Source organism: Dermochelys coriacea, chromosome 2 (genome assembly GCF_009764565.3).
Source record: "Dermochelys coriacea isolate rDerCor1 chromosome 2, rDerCor1.pri.v4, whole genome shotgun sequence".
Lineage (NCBI taxonomy): Eukaryota > Metazoa > Chordata > Testudines > Dermochelyidae > Dermochelys > Dermochelys coriacea.
Genome location: NC_050069.1, coordinates 136,299,146 through 136,322,002, shown reverse-complemented (window position 1 = coordinate 136,322,002; position 22,857 = coordinate 136,299,146). Strand labels below are relative to the sequence as shown.

At 43.0% G+C, this 22,857-nt stretch overlaps 1 long non-coding RNA gene across 1 annotated transcript; it reads left to right on the top strand.

Moving 5' to 3' along the window:
- The first annotated feature begins 766 nt into the window (after positions 1-766).
- Positions 767-15,799, top strand: LOC122458806. The gene is made up of 3 exons (XR_006279082.1): positions 767-1,213; positions 12,287-12,396; positions 15,640-15,799. It is a non-coding gene; the product is annotated as an uncharacterized LOC122458806 (long non-coding RNA).
- Positions 15,800-22,857: the final 7,058 nt, after the last annotated feature.

Below are 22,857 nucleotides of genomic sequence, written 5' to 3'. Positions count from 1 at the left end.
TTGAGGTCCGTTAGGAACTGCGTGGTGCTTGGTACACATCTATGAATATAACACTGTCAATAACCCTATTAATGTTGCAGTGCTTGCTATACATTTATGAACATTACACTGTGTTTGTCACTGATTCTCTGAGTTGTGTCACACTGTACAGTGACAAGTAACGAGTAAGTGGGTGCCTTCAGAACAGATAGGCACTCTGCAGCATATGTTGTGAACTAATAAAAATGAATTATTTCCCAAATAATAGAATTTTATTCAGTAACATAAATCAGTGCAAACAAAAAAATCTGAGCAATTTAAAAACGAACACATTAAAAACTTAATCTGCTAATGAAACTTAACATGTGGAAAGAATATTTAGGTCAATTTTACTAGATATACTGAAACTATGGCTCTCACTGGTCAGTGTGTGAAGCTATGGTTGTCCTCCATGTCCCCTGGATGGAGAGGAAGTAGTAGGGATGTGGCCCCTATGTAACTAGAAAAATTCTCCAGTTTCCACTTTGCCTGATCTTTATTCCGAATAAGCAAGACTCACTCCACTCTGAGATGCATGCTGTGAACCCTGAGCATGCTCAGTCAAAAGCCCAAGAATTTCTAAAATGGCACCCTGGCAAAAACCCAACTGTATGTGAGAATCAGCAGAATCACAGCACTGAGGTAAATAACGGTAAACGTGTGCAAGATTGGTGGCTACAGAGCAGGTGCAGTAAGGAGCGACAGAGAGGTCAATTAACTGAGGAGCTAGCTGGTCACAGTCCACTCATACTGGTTACAACTTGTTTTAAAAGTCAGAGCTGTCAATCATAGCCCTGAGGTGTAGTGACTGATACTGAGCATGTGTGCATGAGGGAATTCCTTGTAAGAATAGAAAGGTATGTTAAAGGAGAGCCACAGTGCACCAGGAAAGACCAGATACTAGTGGACAGTTTTGGAATCTAACTCAGAGAGAGACAGAGAGAGAGAGAGATTTGATAGGGAGAAGACGGAGGAATTGAAAGCCAGTGAGGGGAGTCAAAGAATAGCTGCTGGAAAGAAGTCAGAAAATCTGCTACAGAGAGAGAGAGAGAGAGAGAGAGAGAGAGAGGAGAAAACTGGAGTGGAGCCAAGCTGACTGACCAGGAGCTGAGCAGCAACCGCGATTAAAGAAGAATACCAACAGAGTTATAAAGCAACAACAGTAATTTTAAAGGGAAACCAACAGATTTATAAAGTAAGCTTGCCAGTTTATAATATAGTTTTTAGTGTAGCATAGTATGTAATATGTATATGCTTAGTGTGTGTGTGTGTGTGTGTTGTGGCAAATTGCCAGCACTACTTTGATGGGTCTAACGCTTTCTCTTCTTGGGGAGGGTTCAGAGCACCATTTCTCACTCCTGAACTACAGTATTAACTACCCCACTAGTGTGCTAGAGGAGGGGAATGGAGAGGGAGGGACCTGGGCCTGCCCTCTACTCCAGGTCTCAGCCCAGGGGCCCTACAGATAGTGGTAAACAGCTTGAACTAGCGGTTCCTTCCCCTAGGCTACTTCCCTCTCCTGCCCTTCAGGTTGTGGGGCTTTCTGCCCTCCCTCTGCACAAACCAGGTGTCCCTTTACCTAGGGTCTTGGTCTTCTTAGCCCTCCGCAACACTTCTCCAAACTCTCCTTGCTCCCCTGCTCTCTGCTCCAACACCAATCCACTCTGCTTCAACTCCTTCCCTTGTCTGATTGAAGCAGGGGGATGGGGGGTTATCAGATGACTGGCTTCAGGTGCTTTAATTTATCTATAGCAAACTTTCTTCCCTCTACAGGGAATAAGGCTCTCTTCTAACACTCTCCTGCTGCTCTCTGGCCATGCTGTATCACAGTGTTTAACTGTATTTCACTTATGTAAAACTTAAAGTATGATTTAAGAACTTTTACCTCATGAAGAACAGACTAAGGGGATGATAGACAGGTTATTATAGGGGCATCCCAAAGTCCATTTTCCAGATAAGACTTGATGCCATGTGAAATGTTGAGTGGTAGGGTAGAGGAAGGTGCTGTAATGGAGTTTTGCATGCACTTCAAAGGGAGGAAAACCTGAGGTTGTTGAACCTGTAGGTCCACAAAAGTCTGCAACGTCTGTGTTTGCTGCCAGAGAAATCCTATTATGCCCTGGTGCATCTCCCTCTCCTTTTCCTGCTGGGACACCGAGGCCTTCCTCCTGTCCAATCTTTCCTTCTCCAAGCTGCCTACAATGTGCCCTTTGTTCGTGGTCTGATACAACACCAGCTAGCAGGATCTCATTGAACATGTGATCATGACTCCTCTTCTTTCTCATCTGGCTCAGGCATTTTGTGGGTGTGGAGAGAGAACCCCTCTAGGCTGCAACAGCAGCAGCTGCAAATAAAATACACAGAGGTACCATTGTCAGTATAGTCACAACAGAAAGTGAAACTTAAGATTCAGAACTCCCTTCCCATGCTTCCTGAAAGTTTTAAACAAGACATTGACACTTCTGCTTCAGAGAGCTTGTGCATGGCGCCATTCATAGCACGAGCCATGGTGAATATGACCCACGAGGGGTGAGGGAGATGAGGAAGGAGTTGGTCAGTTGCATGAAACTATGAGTATAGGGCAATGGCACTGAATACTGGCACAATGTTCCACAGGCGGTGGTGATTTTAACTGATATCTCACTCCTGAGGGTAAAAAAGGCACAGATAGCACAACTGTTACTGGCATCCTGAAGCCCACCAGGCCCATATGTTGCTAGCCTGTGTACTGCAAGGGTGTCTGCTGAAGTTGTCACTGAATGGTATGGGAAAGTGTCCTACTGTGGAAGAAGAAATATAGCTGCCATCCCACAAAACCTTTGGGAGAAGATTACAGAGTACATCTCAGGAGGATTCAAGGGATATTCTTGGAGGGTGTCAACAAATATGTGGACAAGGTGATCCGGAGGATATACTGCTTCTGGAGTTTCAGAAAGCCTTTGACAAGGTCCTACACCAAAGGCTCTTAAGCAAAGTAAGCAATCATAGGATTACAGGGAAGGCTTCTCATGTGTCAGTAACAGGTTAAAAGATAGGAAATAAAGGGTAGGAATAAATGGTCAATTTTTACAATGACAAGAGGTAAATAGCAGGATCTGTACTGGGACCAGTGCTGTTCAACATATTCATAAACAATCTGGAAAAGGGGGTAAAAAGTGAGGTGACAAAGTTTGCAAATGACACAAAATTACTCAAGATAGTTAAGTTCAAAGCAGACTGAGAAGAGCTACAAAGGGATCTCACAAAACTGTGCAACATAATGGCAGATGAAATTCAATGTTGATAAATGCAAAGTAATGCACATTGGAAAACATAATCCCAACTATATATACAAAATGATGGGGTCTAAATTTGCTGTTATCACTCAAGAACAATCTTGAAGTCACTGTGCATAATTCTCTGAAAACATCTGCTCAGTTTGCAGCAGCAATCAAAAAAAGGTAATAGAATGTTAGGAACTATTAGGAACGGATGGATAATAAAACAGAAAACATCATAATGCCACTATATAAATCTATGGTATGCCCATACCTTGACTATTGTGTGCAGTTCTGGTCACCCCATCTCAAAAAAAAAAGATAATTAGAATTGGACACGGTAAAGAAAAGGGCAACAAAAATTATTAGGAATATGGAACAGCTTCCATGTGAGGAGAGATTAAAAGTACTGGAACTGTTCATTTTAGAAAAGAGACGATTAAGGTGGGATATGATAGAGGTTCATAAAATCGTGAATAGTGCGGAGAAAGTGAATAAGGGTGTGTTATTTATCCCCTCACATAACATAAAAGCCAGAGGTCACCCAATGAAATTAATAGGCAGAAGGTTTAAAACAAACAAAACAATAATCCCATAGGGATTATTCTTCACACAAGGTACACTCAACCTGTGGAACTAATTGCCCCATTCCTGACAATGAAGGTCACCCTATTCCTTATGCTCTACAAGCTACGGTAGAAGAGGAATCATGGCATTTAGAGACCACAGGGATTATTTTTCACACAAGGCACGGTCAACCTGTGGAACTAATTGCCATGGGATGTTATGAAGGCCAAAAGAATAAGTTGGTTAAAAAAGAACTAGATATATTCATAGAGGGTAAGCCCATGAATGGCTATTAGCCAAGATGGTCGGGGATACAACCCCATGCCCTGGGTATCTGTAAGTCTCTGATTGCCAGAAACTCAAACTAGATGACAGGGGATGGTTCACTCGATGATTGCCTGTTCTGTTTGTTCCCTCTGAAGCACTTGGTACTGGCCACTGTCAGAAGACAGGATACTGGGCTAGATGGACCATTTATCTGACCCAATATGGCCGTTTTTACATTCTTATTTGTGATCTTCTGGAGCCAAGAACTCCTGAAATGATGTCATTTGATGCTATAGTTAAAGTAGTGACAGATCATTATGGACCAAATCCATCTGCTATTGTCCTGTGGTTTAAATTTAACTCCTGCCTCAGGGTGCCAAATGAATTTGTCTCGCAGTTTGTGGAAAATCTATGCTGGCTAGCAGCACAATGTGAATTTGTAAATGGTTCGGAGGATATTTTGCATGGCTGCATTGTTTGTGGCCTCAATTATGAAGCTATTCAGTGAATGGTTTTGGCAGAGCCCACTTTACTATTCTAGAAAGACATGGATATTGCTGTGGCACTGGAATCAGCCACCAGAGGCACCCACAATCTTTCCCAAATCCCCATCAAGTGGATCAACAAGTTGGGGGATAGGAAAGGGATGGTCAAGCCATGCCAGGAAGGTCCAACCTCGAGACCTGCTAATGCTAAGAAAATAGAGGGTGCTACCTGTGTATGGGATATGTGTGTGTGTGACCATTCTCACATGGAGTTCAGGCATAAAGCCTCAGAGGGTCATTATTGTAAAAAGAAAGAACATTTGGCTAGGTGCTGCAGAACTAGACACAGGGAATGTGAAGATATCTGAAAGAAGAATGGGAATAAGAGGCATCATGTGGAAGGAGAGTCAGCAGGGGACCTGGAGGAGGAAGAGCCAGATGAGTTGTATGGTCTCTTGAATCAGACAGACTCCTGTAAGGAATTGATCTTAGTCAAACTACAACTGACTGGGCAGAATGTGAAAATGAAACTTGACCCAGGGGCAGCAGCTATGATATTGGGGCAAGAGACCTACAAAATAATTGCTGATATGTGCTTGGGGTGGGGTGTCCACCCTACATCAGATTTGAAGAGGTTAAGGTGGCAAGGTGGGCCAATTAACTCCCAGCACTGCACCTGGAAGAGAAGCCAAGGAGTAGGGATTAGTTAGATGAGAGTCAGCTGGATGGGAATAGGAGGGGCCTGTATAAAGCTCAGAAGCTGGTCATAGAGGTAAGGCTGCAGGGAAGGAGGCTGTAGTCACTCTCTGGTAGAAGGGAGGTGTGTCTGGGGCTATAGCAGGAGGTAGCCTACGGTCCCTCTCTGCAAGGAGGGAGTTTGGGCTGGCAAACCTGGAGAATGGGGAGAGCCAGAGAGGTAGGAAGGGCTTAGAAGAAAAGCAGCAAGATATGGGACAGGACAGACCTTGGCTGCTGTTGAGAGGGTCCCTGAGCTGGAAACCAGAGTAGAGGGCAGGCCTGAGTTTTCCTACTAGCCACTGGGGAAGTGGCACAGACCAGGCAGTGGAGAACAGACTGCCTGGGAAAATTTGCCTCAAAAGACTTTGATACCCTGGAAGGAAAGGACCATACTAACTTGACCCTCTGGCCAAGGAAGGAGCATCAAGCTGTAGCTTGAATAAGATCAGTTCCTTACAAGAGTCCATTTGATTCAGGAGAGCATACTACTCATCTGGCTCTTCCTCCAGGTCAGGGTCCCCAGCTGATCCTCCTTTCATAAAGAGGCAGCTGCAGCTCCTGGAGTGAGAGGGGTAGCAGGGTGAGAGAGGATGATGGGCTGAGAGACTGCCAGAGGATGGCACAGTACCTGAAGTGGAGTTAATCCCCAAAGTGTCCAGGAGGAGGTGCTGTAGTGGTGAATGGACCCTGTGACAGTGCCTCAACTTGACTTGATTCTCTACCTGAGCTATACTGAAGTCCTTCACCAGGGACAAAATTCCTATATTGGGAAAGGTGGAAGTTGAGGACATCGAGAGGACTCATCTCCCTTTCTTTGTAGCAGTAGCTGGGGCAGGGCCAAAGCTTTTTGCATGGAATTGGCTTTCCACTTTAAAGCTGGATTGGAAAAGATTCCTGGGACCTTTGTATCACCTAAGCACAGGCTCAATTAATGCCCTTTTGGAAAACCACAAGCAAGTATTTAGAGAAGAGCTTGGACAACTCCAGAATCTCAAGGTGAAAATACATATAGATCCCACTGCATGCCCTTGATTTTTGCGAGGGTCGCTGCATTCCTTATGCTGTACAAGCTAGGGTAGAAGAGGAATCATGGCATTGAGAGACCACAGGGATTATCCAACCAATGAAATTCTCTGAATGGGATGCTTTGGTAGTGCATGTAGCTGGTGGCTCTGTACATATATTTACTGATTATAAATAAACTGCCAACCAGCCTTCCCACTCTTAGCACTATCCCATTTCTTGTATAGAAGAGCTATACAAAAGCTGGCATGTGGAGTATTGTTTACCAAGCTAGATATGTTGCATACTTCCAAATCGCTAGTCTGGAGGAACACTTGGAGGGTTTGGCACTATCAACACACATAAGGGGCTCTATCAGTACACCTGCTTACAGAAGTGCATGAAGATATATTGAGGCCCTGGGTACAAAGAACATTTGGACCTCCCACAACCCCCCGCTGCCATGGGGTGCCACCCTGGCTGTTTCTCTTCCTCCCAAGGCCCCGCCCCTTGGCCTAGCCATTAGCCAGGCCATGGTAAGAACTGTCCAGGGAGCCCAGGTGGACCCTCCATCTGCCCTGGGCAGCAAGCCCTGGGGGTCAGGGACATGGGCTGGTGCTGCTCTCAGACTCCCTGCCCCCCTGCCCAAGGCAGGTGCAGGGTCCAGGACTCCCCACAGCTTCCTGGGCTCCCTGGCCAGCTCTTACCACAGCCTAAGGAAGTGGTCCCCAAACTGTGGGGCATGGCCCCCTAGGGAGACATGAAGGAACAGTCGGGTGGGGGGGGTGCAGCAGGGCCCAGCCCTACCCACACCTCTGCTCTGGCCCACCCAAGCCCTGCCCCCAGCCCCAGCTATGACTCTGCTCCCAGCTACGGCCCCCAACTGTAGGCCCTGGCCCTGGCTCCTGCGGGGAAACGGGAGACGGACCAGGTAATGGGGAGTGTGACTGAAAAAGTTTGCGGACCCCTGGCCTAGGGTGACCATATGTCCCATTTTGGCCCCAGACGTCCTGACTTTTTTGGCAAAATTGGGCACTTGTCCCATTTGCTCTTGCCGACTGATCACCGTACAGTAAGCTGCCACTGCCTGCTTACCATTAAGGATTTTCTCCGCTTGTGCTATCTTCCAACGGATCATGGAAAGGTTATTGGTCGGACTGTGCCATGTTGTGGTATACCTAGACAATGCTCTTCTGATAGGAGAGACAGAGTGGAACATCTGTGGTACCTAGACAAAGTCCTACAAAGGTTAAGGGAAGCTCATTGTCACTCAAGCACTTGAAGTGTGTTTTCATGGCCAGGAGGTGGTTTAGTTAGGGTATTGTGTTTTGGAGAAAGGACTGCAATCCCTAGAAAAAAAGGTTAAAGCCATCAGAGAAACACCAGTTCCAAAAAACTTGAGTAAGCTCAAGGCATACCTGGGCTTTTTAAAATTATTTTGGACAATTCCTAAAAAAATCTGTTAATGCCACTTGACCTCCCTTCGTGCATTGCTAATAAAAGGATCAGAATGGCATTGGGGGGAAAGGATCAGGAGATCACCTTCAAAGAAACCAAAGAACTTCTGAAGTCAGCCAAACTCCTGGTGCATTTTGACCCCAAGCATGCCCTGTTACTTGTGATGCTTCACACTACAGTGTGGGCGCAGTACTTTTGCATTAAATGGAAGATGGGACTGACGGGCCACCCCGCTATGCCTCATGCTCCTTATTGTCAGCAGAACAATGGCATTCCCAGTTAGATAAGGAAAGTTTTGCTATTGTCTTTGCTGTCAGGAAATTCCATCAAGATATCTATTGGCAACAATTCACTATAACAACTGACCATAAGCCAGTTTTGGGACTTCTGGGGAAAGCCAAATCTATTTCCCCTTTGGTTTCTGTATGCTTGCAATGTTGAGCATTATTGATAATAGCCTACCAATAATAGCTGATCTATAAGCCTGGACTGGCAATTGCTAATGCAGATAGCCTCAGTTGGCTCCTGGTGGGTAGAACACCAGAAAACCCTCTTGTACCTCAAGAAGTGTTGCTAGCGTTAGCTGGACTGCAAGAAGCTCCACTAAGCAGATTTTCACAGGCATTGGGAACTAAGTCTCCAAAGCGGTGTTCTCCTCTGAGGATCAGGAGTCATAATATTTCTCCAGGCAAGAAAGTTAATACTGGAGGAACTGCACAGAGCTTACCCTGGGATAATCTAAATGAAAGCTCTGGCCAGAAGTTACATCTGATGGCACAGGTGAGATAGAGCAAGTATTACTGGGCTGACCCACATGGCAGCAGTTAAGAAAATTGCCTCCAGTAGCAAATTTATTACCATGGGAATGGTCAGGAAGCCTTGGATCAGACAACTCATCAGCTATACTGTTCCTGTTCTTAGGTCAATATTCCTTGTAGAGGTGGATGTGTATTCTAAGTTGATGGAAGTCATTCTGGTCAGAGTAGCTACTTCATCTATAACTATTGAGGAGCTTTGTTTCTCGTTTAGCACACACGGATTGCCTGAGACCATAGACCACAATGCTAGTGTCTTTACCAGGAAAGAATTCCAGGCCTTTCTGAGGGCCAATGAGATCAAACGCACAACATCTGATCCCTACCACCCACCCATACATAGATTGGCAGAAAGCGCTGTTCAGTCTTTTAAAAATGGACTGAGGAAGCTTATTGAGGACTTGCTGTGGACTAGGCTGTCTCAGTTTTTGAGTAATTATAGAACAACCCCTTCATGCCATGATGGTGGTATTGCCTGCAGAACTACTGATATAGTAGGCAACTGATATAAACTTGCTGGAGTTTCTTGAAACCTTCCCTGCAGAAACAGGATGTCAACATTAAGAAAATATGAAACACAATCATAACCATCAACAGGGCACTTGCTTTTTGTCTCCTAGAGTACTTTTTGGGTTCTCAATTTTTTGGGAATGCCCAAGTAGTTGTTTGGCACAATCGTAAAAGCTACAGGCCAGGTTGCTGTAGAAGATGGCATATCAATCATCTTATTTCCTGTGGAGAACGCCAGGAACCTGAGTCAGGTTCTGAAGACTCACCATCTCCAACTGTGATGGTGGATCAGCAGCCTCTACTGTTTCTGTGATTTACCGAAGCTCAGAGTTGGGGGAGGTAGTCTACTGTTGAAGCAGGTACTGGAATGGACTTCTTGAGGGAATCTCAGTCCTGAGGCCCCTGTGAAATAACTGCCTGTCCTGGCACACCAGGAATATCTACCCCAGTCTGCTGCCAATCCACAAGATGACACAAGTCCCCTGCCCACTTAAGTCTGTAGATAGAGTGTTTGTGCATGGGTGTGTGACTTGGGACAGAGTAATCGCCTTTTTCCTTTTTTACCACATGAGGTTGGGTAGCCTAGCCTGCACCTCTAGTTAGAGTTCTCGTTACTATATTGAGGTGTTGATTTTCCTATCAAGGAATTTTGGTTGAACTTAGAGGGTGTATCTTGGGGGTTTAGGATAGTTATTTTAGGATATTCCCTAAACATGTATTTCAGGGAGTTTTGCCTGGTCTTGGGTTGCCAATGGTCTAATTGCACAAACCCAAACACCCCTACCCCACCCCTTACCCAAGGCCCCACCCACACTCATTCCAGACCCCCTCCCTCCATCACATGCTCTCCCTCACCCTAACTCACTTTCACTGGGTTGGGGCAGGGGTGTGGGATGGGGTGCAGGCTCTGAGCTGGGGGGTGGGGCCAAGGGGTTCAGAGTGTGGGAGGGGGCTCTGGGCTGAGTTTGGGACAGGGGGTTGGGGTACAGAAGGGTTTTTGGGGTGTGGGTTCTGGAAGGGAGTTTGGGTGCAGGAGGAGGCGGCTCAGAGAGAGGGCTCAGGGCTGGGGCAGGGGATTGGGGTGCGGACAGGGGTTCAGGGTGCAGGCTCCAGCTGGGCATTGCTTACCTCGGCTGGCTCCTGGAAGCAGTGGCATGTCTGGCAGCAGCTCTTAGGCTCACGGGCAGCCTGGTGGTTCTGCTTGCTGCCCTTGCTTGCAAGCACCACCCCAACAACTCCCATTCCCGTTCCCCATTCCCAGCCAATGGGAGCTGTGGAGTTGGTGCTCGGAGCGGGGCAGCACTCAGAGACCCCTGCCCTGGCCATGCCTCCTCCTAGGAGCCATTGCCGGACATGTCATCGCTTCTGGGAGCTGCATGGAGCCAGTGCAGGTAGGGAGCCTGCCTTAGCCCTGCTGCACCACTGGACTTCTAGCAGCCTAAAATCTCCTGGATTGGCTTCAGTAGCCTTCAGGAGGTACAGCCTGATTCCAGGAGACTCCTGGTCAAAGCAGGAGGGTTGGCAACCCTAGCCTGGTCCCTGGGGGCTATTTTGTAAGTTAATAAAGAAGCACTTGTTGAGAATAGACCCAGTGTGTTGTGCTCCCTACATACCCTGAGCAGCTAATAGCTAGCAAAGAATGTAGAATTCCAGGTTTGAAAAGATTTATTAGGCCATTTTGTTGCTCCACATCCTATCAATGCAGGATTAATACCTACAATATATTTCTTTTATATCAGTTCAAAATCCAGCAGTGGTGCAGTATTTCAGACTCATTACATTTTAAAGCCCAGGGAAATAGTGGTGGACAAGTTTTGTAAACTAGTTTGGAGACTATTATTTGCTGGAGTTTAAATTTCTGAAGTGATCTTTGAGTAATAAAGAGTAATAAAATGATCATTGTTTAATCTTGTTATGTCTTTTATCCTCAGGAGATAATTAAACATACCTTTTGTAGAGACACTAGAGTTTATCGCTCCAAATGCTGACATTGCACTAGTCTTATTTCCAGATTTATCCTGCATATAAGCAGCTGTGGTCCATTGTTACAAAATAGATCAAGAATTAATTGAATGGGGTGGAGGGAATTCTACAGTATTTCCCTAAGCTCCTATGGTTGAATGTATTCCACTAAATATCTGCATTATTATTTCTGTGACTTAAGAATCAAAAACCTTTCTGTCAACAGACAGCATACACAGGTTCCCTGATCTTCTATACCTTACTTGATAATGTCCATCTGTCTTATCTTTACTCGATCCATCGTATGTTTCATTTTCTTAATCCATTTTATTGATTGCTATTTGATTGGCCTTTGTCATGTTTCTCTTTAAGATTGAAAACAAGGTTAGTATTCCATTGTATTAAGATTCCTTAACAATACTATATGATACTCAAACCTTATGATTAAATACTGCAGTTCGCAAGATCTCATTATACATTTTAAAATGAGATTGTTCCTGTTTGGCACAGTCTTGCATTAGGGGTGGTGCAGAGTAGCATAAAAGCAGATTTACACTCACTCCTGGGGGAATACAAGAGTCATTCTGCCTCGGAGAAGAGTTAATCAAAGCATAGGAAAAGGGCATAACTACCATACTACTTTAGCATGCTCCTCACTGTGTAGCTGGCCAGTTCAACTGAGTGTGGGGGAAGAGTCATTGCTCCACCTACTTGCTGAAAATCTCCATCCCTTATCTCCCTTTGCTGTGTCCTCAGGGAGTAATTATAGAGCAGTCTCTGAATACAGGGAAGACAATTTGCATAGCTCTTATGTAGGTTGTGAAAGGAGGTGTGGGCAAAGGAGGCTTTTTACGCCTTCTCCCTCTAATATCCACTATATAAGGGCCAAGCAGAATCACAAGTGTCTGACTGTTTGTGGGTGTAGGTATGCTTAATAGCTACATATTCATATGTGCATACCCTTCTGTTGGTTGTTTTTCCTAATAAAGTCCTGCCCTTGTGTCACTTTGGTATGAAAGTTTCAGCTTGTGTGGTGTGAGTTTGATTTAACTGCTAAAACGAGTTGAGTAAAAAGTTTACTGTCTATGGCCATCTGCTTGGCCTCAGTGATTGTCACAGTTTAGGGCATCTGCACCTGTATTTCCCCCTCTATGGTCCAGCAAGGGCACCCACTCTAGGGTCCTGTGTCTTTCTCCCTCCTGACCAGGTATTTCCAGGCTGTGCAATTCCCTGACAATACTGTCATATCCCCAACAAATGATGGACTGTCTGCTTTGATGCTCTCCTCAGAGATGCTACACAGTGTAATTGCCATAGGTAAGTTACCATACAGGTCTAAGCAAGCACATTTATTCTTAAGGTACAAGAATTAAAGAGAAAACATACTAAAACAATCAAAGAACCTACATGCATGCTAATAAGCTCACCATAGATCACCCCCTCACTCCAACAAGGGCTCTAGCCAGTGAACAGCTCTTCAACACAGGGTTTTTTCCTGTGGTCGCACATTCATCTCAACTTCAGCTAAGAACAAACACCTCAGTCTTATGTGCGCTCAGAAGGCCAAAGTCCTTCAAACTCTTCCCTGAGGTTTGGCATCCCCTTTGACCTGAGGTCCTGTTTGTTTGCTGGATCAGAAAGAAGGCCTTGAGTCAGTTTTAACTCAGGCTATTTAACCAGAAATCCCTTCTTTGTCTTTTGGTCCCTGGAGGATCCAGTTTGAACCAGTATATATGAACTTCTCTCCAGGTAGTGATAGCTCTCTTGAGATGGTACAATGTGAATTTGCCACCTGCCCCACCTGCACTGTTCTTACTTGTTGGGGGGCTGTGGACCCTGTCCCCCATGGAAATATATACAATCCCTCATTAGTTCAGAAACGTTTGCATTCTTAATATAATGAACTCTTAAAATACTTAATTCAATAAGATTTGTGCAGGACATTGTCACATCTGTCACAGAGATTTTCCAGGATTAGAAGAAAGGCATGGAATTATCCCTAGTGTCTTGCCTTCTTTTTTTCAGGAAATATTTTAACTGAGATTTTGAATTTTTGAAACATTTTGACCATCTCTGCTTTTGAGTTTTCATCTGTTGGAGTTTTTCTTCCTGGGCAGGAGGAAACCAGAGCACTGTCCTGTGGATTGTTTGGGAGCAAATGCATTAAATTATAAATATCCAAAATGTTAGGAAAGAAACAGAGATTTTGCAATAATGTTGGGCATTATATGCCCTTTATGAAAAATCTAATTTTTCATAATTGATTCTTCCGGACTTCATCCAGTGAACTAAAAGCTCCACTAATCTGTTTTCTGAGCATAAACCTCAGTGCTAAAGAAATTATCTTGTGAATCAGCTCCAAGCTCTTATTCCTATTTTTACCATGAAATTTGCCTGCAGCTGCCAGTTTGAATTACTTCCATCTTCTCTATGTGTAGAACAATGAGAGGAGCAGAGGAAAGAGAATATTTAAAGGTTTTGATTTTGCAAAAAGTGAATATGAATCTGATCTTAAACTCAGAAGTTTCAGAACCAGAACTTTACGTACCACAGTTATTTTTCTCCCTACATTCTTTCTTTTTCTTTTTTCCTAATCTAACCAACTGGCACTCAACAATTACAATATAAATCAGCAGAATATCTTGTGACAAGTCAGTTCCAGCAGTTGTTTTATATGACTGTTGTGCATCATTGCTTTGCAGAGTTGAAAATTTTAGTATTAGAAAGACTTCCTAGTCTTTATTTAAGTTCTTAAGCCTATATTTTGATTTGTAGGCATATTTATGAATGCATTGCTTAAAATTAAGCGTTATGCATGATATAGAGGATATATAGTGTAGCATGGATCAGTTGTCAGTATAGCTTGATATATAGAGTTCAATTTGTGTTGACTTCCTCCGTTAGGAAAACAAAGGAGTCTGGGGTTTTGTACTTTTGTAAAATCTATTACAGTGATCTATTACTGTGCTATTTATTCATGTCCTGTGAATGCTATGGCCTGGTATCTGTAGATTCACCATTCTACTGTGACCCTGTAGCGTGGGCTAAAATAATCTAATGGCTAATCAATCATTCTTTTGTCATATTTAAGGTTAAAATAATCTCACCTTCTTCTCCCATTTTAGATTGCATACATTCCTGACATGTTTGCCTTTAAGTGTGTTAAAAAATGTGGTGGAACATGAGTAGTATAACAATGAACCCCTCTTATGGTTATGCATGAAGTGTATTGAATCCAGTTCCCGCATTCTCACTGTACCCCAGAGAGAGCGAGAGGGAGATAGAGACTGAGGGAAGACTTTTTTTTCTCTCCTCAGATAGAATTGGTTAGCTTTTTCATGGAAGCTTGGCCTCTGGTGAAAGAAAATATAGGGCTAGAGTCTCATTTGCACTGAGGCTACTTTACAGCACTCTGGCAATGTTAAGGGACCTAAGTCCAAATATGAATCAGGGCTACAGGTGATTATTTTACCAATAATCTCCACATTTTCATATCGCCGCCCCTTCCTATGATTAATGTGGTGAATAACAATGTCAAAGTAATACATTAAATGAAGGATTCCTAGCTGATACCTCTGGGTGATTGCCAGCATCCCACATGCAGCGCCAGTGGCTATTGCAATGCTTTTACATTGCTCCCCAAATTATCCTGAAATCGATCACTTCCAGGAATGACACCAACATATTACTTAGACAGGGTGGGTGAGGTAATATCTTTTATTGGACTAACTTCTCCGGGTCCAATAAAAGATATTATCTCATCCATCTTGTCTTTCCCATATCCTGGGACCAACACGGCTACAGCAACACTGCAGTCAACATATTAGCCAGACTGAATTGTCCTATCCATTGTCTTTTCTCTGACTGGTACTTCTGAATATTACAATAGTTCAGAAGTGCAGCAGGTAATTCTATTATCCAATGCTCTACAGATGATCAGGAAAAAATCTTGAACGATATCATTGCAGGAAATACCATCCTTGAAAATCATGTTCCTGAGAGAGCAGTGTCTGTATTTGCCAATTTATATCATTTTAAGTTATATATCAGTTTAAGGCATATCAGTTATGACACTTGTAGAATTATTGCTTTCAAGAGCCAAAAATACAAGAGCTAGTAGGTATTTTTATTTTTTATAACAAATTTCTGGAAGATGGGCTAACGAGCACTAAATTGCATTTACAGATGACACTAAATTGCCAGCAAACACCACTGAGTGCAGACGAATTATAAAAAGTACATGCAGTGGTTGTGATAAATATACGGCTTGATCCTCAGAGTTATGGAGGGATTGGATGGTTATATAGGTGACAGAAATATCCAGGGTTCTCATAATTAATTATAAAAATGCTGGAAGAGATATTAAACCTCATGCTTCAGGGCTTAATCCAACCTCAAACTATTAGAGATCAGGACGAGACCTAATTGGCGGAGCAGATTATCCACATCTGCCTGCTGTGGGCTTCTTACAATTTCCTCTGAAGCACCTGATCAGAGACAAGATACTGGAGTAGATGGACATGAGGTCTGATCCACTCTGGCAATTCCTTTGTTGCTAAGGGCTCACTGACTTCAGGAGGAGGTTGAGGACACTCAGCATTGGGCCATGTACAGAAGAGAAAATGAGGTTCTGCTTGGGGAAAATGTAAAGCCATACCTGGACTTTTACATACTTCTTGATTCCTCAGCACAAAGTGGTTGACAAATCAGAAGAAACACTACACAGGTCAGTAAAAGTTCCAGGCTGCGTGGGTGTGGGATCCAAAAGGTTAAGGACTTCAAAGGGTTGACATATGACTAAAGATTAGAAAAATTAATTATTTGTTAATTAAATGTTGATGAAGAGGGGCTGTGATAAGTAACTACAAATATCTGAAGGGCCTAAATACCAAAGAGAGCCATCTTGGATGAGGTGTTGTGATGTTCTGCTCAAGGCACTCAGAACCAATACCCCTCTGCTCAACAAGTGAGAGCTTTGAGCAGTAGCTCACGAAAGCTTATGCTCAAATAAATTTGTTAGTCTCTAAGGTGCCACGAGTACTCCTTTTCTTTTTGCGAATACAGACTAACACAGCTGCTACTCTGAAATCTGCTGCTAAGCTGTGTGTCATCTCCCTGACACTCCAGCCTGCCTGCCTTGCCAAAAAACTCCTAGAGATTCTGCCAGTCTCAACTTTGCCTTGAAGGTAACAGTCAGTTCTTGAGTCCCCAGAGACATCTCCCTGCTATGTTCAGTCCCTCTCACTGGACACTCTCAGAAAGAGTTTGCTGCCTCCAAAGCGCACAACATCCTATTTGTTTAGTTGAGGCTTCACACTTCACTTTTAGACACAATACTGAGATGGTTTTGAAATAAAACAAGAAAAAGTTTATTAACAAAGAACAGCAAAGTAAGTGATACGAAGTAAAAGAAAAAGAGACAGATATGGTTCCAACCCCCCCCCACATTCTAGTATCTAACACTTAATTTTAGCATGTTACAATCTTTGCCTAAGCAGTTTTCTGACTTACATCAAGTTATCAACATCTCCAGCTCTCTAGGCTGGTAGAGCCAACTTTCACAGGCTCACATGTGTTCTGTAAGTGATGGATCACTAAAATGTTGTTATGCTCCCCTTTTATTACCCAAAGTCCATTGTCTCTGCCTCAAGAGCCAGGAAGGCTTCCTGGGGTGCAGATTCTCTCTGCCTGCGTGATCGCTAAATTGTCTTCTCCACTGCTTGTTAGCTTGATGGCTTTATTTGCCTTACAAGTAAAAGTACTTTCATTGTCCCCTGCCTGTAATCAAACCTATCAGATGGGTAAACATGCATTCCTTTGTGTAGTGCAGGCTGGGTTTATACACTGCCTTCCAAACACCTTTTAAAAACTTATTTCCAGCACACTCCTTGTACACAACCCAGATGTACATTGCACAATGATTTTGGGGATTAGCATGTCACCAGTTTACATATGAAACCTTATATGATGCCTTTCAGATACATATTATTACAACAGTGTATCGGGGGTAATCAGTGTGTCAGGCCTGATGTGAGTTACAGTATGTTGGGCTCTCTGCCAGTTGGCACTGAGGGGCTCCCAAGGTCACAGGAGTATAACTAGAAGTCAGGAGATCCAATTAAGCCAATGAAAATTTAGGCTTAATAATAGGAAAATCGTCCTACCATTGATTCAGATAAACCCCATTTAGTTTTTTGCATAGTTGGTTCCTCCATACAGAGATATCACCTCCTCACTATGGAAAGGAGGTCTGGATACTTCCACAACACCATTCTCCCGTCCCTTGACCACGTGGAGGGCTCTGTGGAGCGCAGTTGAGGTGGGCCAGGGGAAGAGAGAGTGGGCCTAGGGTCAGGCCTAGGGATGTATGTATTCGCCCTGTGTCGGGTTGGATCACAGAAACCCCTTGGGAGCTGCCATCTGATGTGCCAGGACTACTTCTGCTCCTGCTTTCCTGCCCTGGCAGCTTAGGACTTCAGTGCCTTGCCTGGTTTGAGCCAGACCTGCTAGCCTGCTGCAAACCCAGACCCAGGTCTGAACCACGTCCCCTAACAGCTGTGAGCTTAACTGAAAGCAGAAGTGTTACAGAAGTGTTCCTGTCTTCAACACTCAGATGCCCAACTCCCAATGGGGTCCAAACCCTAAATAAATCTGTTTTACCCTGTATAAAGCTTATACAGGGTAAACTCATAAATTGTTCGCTCTGTATAACACTGATAGAGAGATATGCACAGCTGTTTGCCCCCCCCCCAGGTATTAATACATTAATATTAATACTCGTGGTTAATTAATAAGTAAAAAGCGATTTTATTAAATACAGAAAGTAGGATTTAAGTGGTTCCAAATAGTAACAGACAGAACAAAGTGAATTATCAAGCAAAATAAAATAAAACACACAAGTCTACGTCTAATCAAACTGAATACAGATAAAAACCTCGCCAGTTCCAGTAAGCTCTCTTTTACAGACTAGCCTCCTTCTAGTCTGGATCCAGCAAGCACTCACACCCCCTGTAGTTACTGTCCTTTGTTCCAGTTTGTCATAACCATACAACTAAGGATAGCCTAGAATGCCTCCTTACCTGTAAGGGGTTAAGAAGCTCAAATAACCTGGTTGTCACCTGACTAAAAGGACCAATGGGGAAAGAAGATACTTTCAAATCTGAGAGGGGGATGCTTTGTGCTCTTTGTTTGGGTGTTCTCTTGGGAAGCAGAGAAGTACCAGGTCAGAAAACTCCTTTTCCTATAAACCATCCTAAAGTGAGTCTGAATATTGCAAAAAGAGTAAGTAAATTGTTTTCAACTTGTGAATTTTCTCTGTGCTAAGAGGGAGGTTTATCCCTGTTTTTGTAACTTTAAAGTTTTGGCTAGAGGGGTATCCTCTGTGTTTGAATCTGATTTCCCTGTAAAGTTACCTTCCATCCTGATTTTACAGAGGTGCTTCTTTTACTTTTTTTTCTCTTCATAATAAAGTTCTGTTTTTTTAGAATCTGGTTTACCTATTTGGTTGGTATATTATTATCAAGCCTTCCCATGAAGGGGGTGTAGAGCTCGGGGGGATATTTTGGGGGAATAGGAATTGCAAGTGGTCTTTTCCCTAATTCTTTGTCTAAATCACTTGGTGATGGCAGTGTACCATCCAAGGACAAAGGATTTGTGTCTTTGGGAAATTTTTAACCTAAGCTGGTAGAAATAAGCTTAGTGGACTTTCATGCGGGTCCCCACATCTGTACCCTAGAGTTCAGAGTCGGGAGGGAACCCTGACACAGTTTCTCTCAGGTATCCTTGAGGGTGGAGAGGCTATCTCCTTAGCCAGCTGAAGACAAAATGGAGGAGTCTCCCACAGGCTTAAATAGACTTTCTCTTGTGGGTAGAGACCCCCTCCTCTCTCCAATGCAATGTCCAGCTCCAAGATGGAGTTCTGGAGTCACCTGGGCAAGTCACATGTCCATGCATGACTCACAGTTTTTACAGGCAGAAGCCATTGCTCACATGGTATCTTGAATGTCTCCAGGAAGACTTCTTATGTGGATTAGAGCATTCCAAGATGCACTGTTCCTTATGTGCTTCTTGATTGGGCACTTAATTTTGCGAATTCCTTTCTCCAGGAACTGACCAAATGCTCTACTAAGATTATTTAGAAATCAAGCCAGTACACGGCCAATATTCATAACTTCAAATACAAAAATGATAAATGCATACAAATAGGATGAATAGATTCAGGAGATCACAACCTTTTACATAGATATGTTACATGGCATATGTAGCATAGAACATATTTGAATTATGTCATATATATTCATAAGCATATTTCCAAAAAGCCTTATGGGGGGCACCATCACACACCCCTCTTCTCTCTCCACAGAAGATACTAAAAAAAATTAGGTTAATCTTCAAGAAGGATTCCTCACTTGTGCTGAATTAGCTGACTAAATATGGATTGAGAAGACCAGCTTTTAGGCACTTATATTTGAAAATCTTGGCCTGTATGAATCCTACTGAAACTTGCTGTGTGTAATATTCTACAGCAACTCTCAACCTGATTCATGTTATTGATTCATATTACTCAACAAATAACTTCGAATGATATAGAGAGATGAGATGAAGCAGTTTTCCCACCTCGTCTCCTCACCATGATGTCATTCTGTTAGTACAAAGCCCAGCACTGTGAAGTCAGCAGTGAAATCAGGATGGTACCTGAGTGGGAGACGAAGTCTCTAGTGCCATTTTGGGTCTCGCCTCACTTTGCTGGGCAGACTGGAGAATGCAGCTGCAGCATAGTGAGAACAGAGTGGCTAGGAGCACAGTCTCCTGGGGATGCACAAGAGGAAAGTGAGGGAAAGAGAGAGAAAATAGAAATAAAAAAAAGTCAAGTAGAGATTCAAGAGGCAACATTATTGTGTGATAATGACTTTCTAAATGTGGATAGTGGGGCTTTGGGAGAAGCATTGGGAAATCTCTAAAGAAGTGTGGCTAATAAATTGGGAACTGTTTAAGAACATAAGAATGGCCATACTGGGTCAGACCAATGGTCCATCCAGCCCATCTGGTCTTCCAACAGTGGCCAAAGCCAGGTGCCCCAGAGGGACTCATCAAGTGATCCATCCCCTATCACCCATTCCCAGCTTCTGGCAAACAGGCTTGTGACACTTCAGAGCATGGTTTTGCATCCCTGCCCATCCTGGCTAATAGCCACTGATGGATCTATCCTCCATGAACTTATCTAGTTTTTTTTTAACCCTGTTCTAGTCTTAGCCTTTACAAAACCTTTTGGCAAGGAGTTCCACAAGTTGACTGTGCATTGTTTGAAGAAATCCTTCTTTTTGTTTATTTTAAACCTGCTGCCTATTAATTTCATTTGGTGACCCCTAGTTCTTGTGTTATGAAAAGGAGTAAATAACATTTCCTTATTTACTTTCTTCACACCAGTCATAATTTTGTAGACCTCTGTCATATCCCCCTTAGTCATCTCTTTTCCAAGATGAAAAGTTCTAGTTTTATTAATCTCTACTTACATGGAAATTGTTCTATCCCCCTAATCATTTTTGTTGCCCTTTTTTCTTCTTTAAGATGGAGTGATCAGATCTGCACACAGTATTCAAGATGTGGGCATACAATGGGTTTATATAGAGGCAATATGATATTTTCTGTCTTATTATCTATCCCTTTCCTAATGATTCCCAACATTCTGGTCACTTTTTTGACTCCTGCTGCACATTGAGTGGATGTTTTCAGAGAACTATCTACAGTGATTCCAAGATCTTTCTTGAGTGGTAACAGTTAATTTAGACCCCATCAGTTGATATGTATAGTTTGGAAAACATAATCCCATGTGCATTACTTTGCATTTATCAACATTGCATCTGCCATTTTGTTGCTCAGTCACCCAGTTTTGTGAGGTCCCTTTGTAACGCCTCATAGACTGCTTTGGACTTAACTATCCTGAGTATCTTTGTATTGTCTGGAAATTTTGCCACCTCACTGTTTGCCTCTTTTTCCAGATCATTTATGAATATGTTGAACAGCACTGGTTCCAGTACAGACTCCTGGGGACACCTCTGTTTTCCTCTCTCCATTTCTAATATTTTGGTGTATTTTTCAGGAGTAAGTTGGGAGATTATCAAGTGATATCTTTCAAATATTGGTTTCTTTCCTTTATTTACAAAAGCCAATTTACATTTGTTTAATTAAAAAAATCTGTCTTCTTGAGGAGATTGAAATTACTTTTGTGGGATTTGGGACTAGATTGGAAAAGATGGTCTGGAGGCATTGTAAGAAAGAGATTTAAAGCATCTGTCAAAGAACTCAAATACCACTGTGATACCACAGAATAGAATAATGGAAATAAATGTTACCACCTACTCTGGTTCAAAAGTGGAATAGGGTCTACGAGGCTTGTCAGGGGAGCTTGGCTGGGAGGGATTGCAAAGGAATTGGAGCCATGAATATCTCTGGGAGTTTGTATCGGGGGGATTGGTGCAGAGGGAATGGGAGAGTCATGGGTCCCATAGTATTTGTTTTAGGGGATTGCAGCAGGTTCTTTTGGAGATGAGGCTGAATCCGTTACTTTTCTGCTACCCCTCTGCATCTTACAGCCCTATAGGACACGTCTTTCTGACTGAAACAGATGATAAATTAAGTTACCTTACAATGTGCAGAAAGCTATAATCCATCCTTACAAAGCCATCAAATGGAGACTCTGGGGGAGCAGAGCATTTCCTGGTTCTAATGGCTTTCCGTCTCAACCTGTACTTTGCCTGAATGTTAGTTTTGTGCATTAAATATAAAACACACATTATATATAAAACACACACTACTGCTAACTCCCCGCATTCAAAAAAGATGAGTTCACCCTTTCCACCCCATCACATGATTGGTTTAAAAATCCCAACTGTGACTAGAGTGTTTAGTAGGTGACCCCAGGTATATAAATGGGCAGTGAGGAATGCTGGCTTTCTCTATGCTCCTTTGTTATTCATGAATTTATGCATGTCTTTCTGTGTGTGCATTGAAAGGTGTCTAGAATTTACAGAGCAGCTGCACAACCAAGAGTAAAATACAGAGCTTCCAAATATCAGGCAACTCATGTGACACTCATATGTTTGGCAGCCCTCTCATAGCTGCCCACATCTCAGCTGGATTTGAATGCCTGCAGCTGAGTTGTAGGTAGGCTTGGCAGAATTATTTTTTTATATATATATATAATTTCGATAGATAATATCAACATTTATTTTTAAGCATTTTTTCAATTTTTAGTGATTTAAATTTTTCACAGTTGTGCAAAATTATGGGTTTTAAGCATTTCCCCCAAATTCTTATTTACTTAAATTTTCACAGTGGAGGGCATTATGGGATGAGGGGATCGGATCGTTAAAACACAAATTGTCAGCAACACTTGCCAAAATTTACAAAGAAAAGATCATTAAAGTCTAAGAAGTTCTCAAGTAGCATTTTTTTCTTTGCCTCTCTGTAAATGTTGATGATTATTAGTGGAAATTATTTTTTTGTCGGTTTGTGTGCCTACAGTGAAATCGACGTTTACTGACATTTACTAATGAAAATGGAATCCTTCCAAGCATAGTTATAGCCAGTCTGCAGGTATTTGCTGTCCTGACAGCAGCACAAAGTGAGGGAATGAATACTGCCCCAGGCTCTTTCATACACTCCAGAAAACAGGCCCAAGCACCTCATTACCAATCCATCCCCAGCAAGGCCCCAGGCACCCAGTAGTAAATCCCACACATCCTAGGAATTCAGGCAACCAGTAAACATACACCTACT